This window comes from Ambystoma mexicanum, chromosome 4q (assembly GCF_040938575.1).
Source record: "Ambystoma mexicanum isolate Mex_15411 chromosome 4q, UKY_AmexF1_1, whole genome shotgun sequence".
In the NCBI taxonomy this organism is placed as follows: domain Eukaryota; kingdom Metazoa; phylum Chordata; class Amphibia; order Caudata; family Ambystomatidae; genus Ambystoma; species Ambystoma mexicanum.
In genome coordinates, this window is record NC_090928.1 from 14908714 (window position 1) to 14910254 (window position 1541).

A 1541-nucleotide genomic window follows, 5' to 3' on the forward strand; every position below is an offset into this window, starting at 1 on the left:
AATTAACCACTTGGGCCAATCACACCAGAGTGCGACTTGAGTTGGCAAGGCAACTCAGTCCAGGGTGCCTAAACCCCCTCCCACACCCTCTGTGGTACCCAGACAGAATGGCACCACTTTGGAGGGCTTCTGTGCAGAAGCCCGCCAAAAGTGGAACAAAGGGCTCAACCTTTGGTTCGGAGTTACAGAGGCGAACACATATGCCATTTTAAAAACCGACTCTTGGCAGAAAATACCACCCGGTGGATTTATTTAAGATAAATAAACCGGCGGTATGTTAGAGACTAATGTGAAAAAGTATTAGCCTCCAACAATGGGAAGAATCCCATAGGAATATATTCGGGGTCGAATATAAAAAGTAGTTTCCACTGCCACCAGCCAAAACTCGACGAGGGGGGACGGGACAGTGCCCCCTCGAACAACAGACCAGGGGTAATCAAATTACCCTACCAGTACGCCCACAATAGGATGGTTTGTACGGGTTCTGTTAGTAAATTTAGGTCTAGTAAAGCCAATGGTGACTTTACATGCCCTGGGAGACAGTAGTCAGTCCCAGGGTATGGAGTCTATGGTGGGGATCCTCTAGGACACCCCAGTGTTACGGCACGGAGGGTGCAGTGTAACACACATAGCAAAACACATGAGGCCCTATGGAGTAAAAGACCCCATAGCCCATAGAACACATTGACATTCAAAGGAATCAACCACATTCATGTCCAAGAGTGGGAGGAAAAGAGTCTCACTCTTGGCAGGATGACAAAAACAAACTCCAGGAATCCAGCAAAGCTGCTGGGGGACTCACTAGGTTAGGAATCAGCTGTAGTGTCGGAGGGAAGAGAATTTTCAACTAAATATATCAAACTAGATAATAGTATATCTCCAGGCCCATAATATAAAGAGGGCAAATGCCTTAAAAGCAGGCCCTTTTAAAATTGTGCATGTTCTGCATAGAAAGAAACCTTTATATGTGCAAGGAAAACCATACTAAAACACACACCCACACACACACATTTTACCTACCTTGTGGGGACTATGTGTGGAAACCAGCCTTGTGGGGACTAACCTTTCCCAATGTTCTGGAAATGTGTTAAAATATGCAAAAATACGTATTTTTAGTCGCGTGTTTGGTACCATCTTTGCGGGGACTTGAACGTGTGTTACCATCCTTATGGGGACTTATTACATTATTCTTATTTGGGATGGAATGCATAATGAGCAAATTAAAAAATGCTTACTGTATAGTACTTAGTATACAATATACAATTATATTTTATATACAAGTGTGTGTGAAAATGGCAATGTTGATGTGCCCCAGGGACATTGTATGTGATAATAAGGACGTTAAAATCCCCACTGTAATCATGTGTGATATTGAATCCCCTCATAGATATGTGATGGTAATTGTGATCAGGTCCTCAAATGAATAGTGTGTGATAATGGTAATGTCAAAATCATTGCAAACTTGGTGTTTTAATATAGTAAAATAAATTCAGATTCATCTGCATTGATAGCTTGTGATTATCTTGATATTACACCTCCAA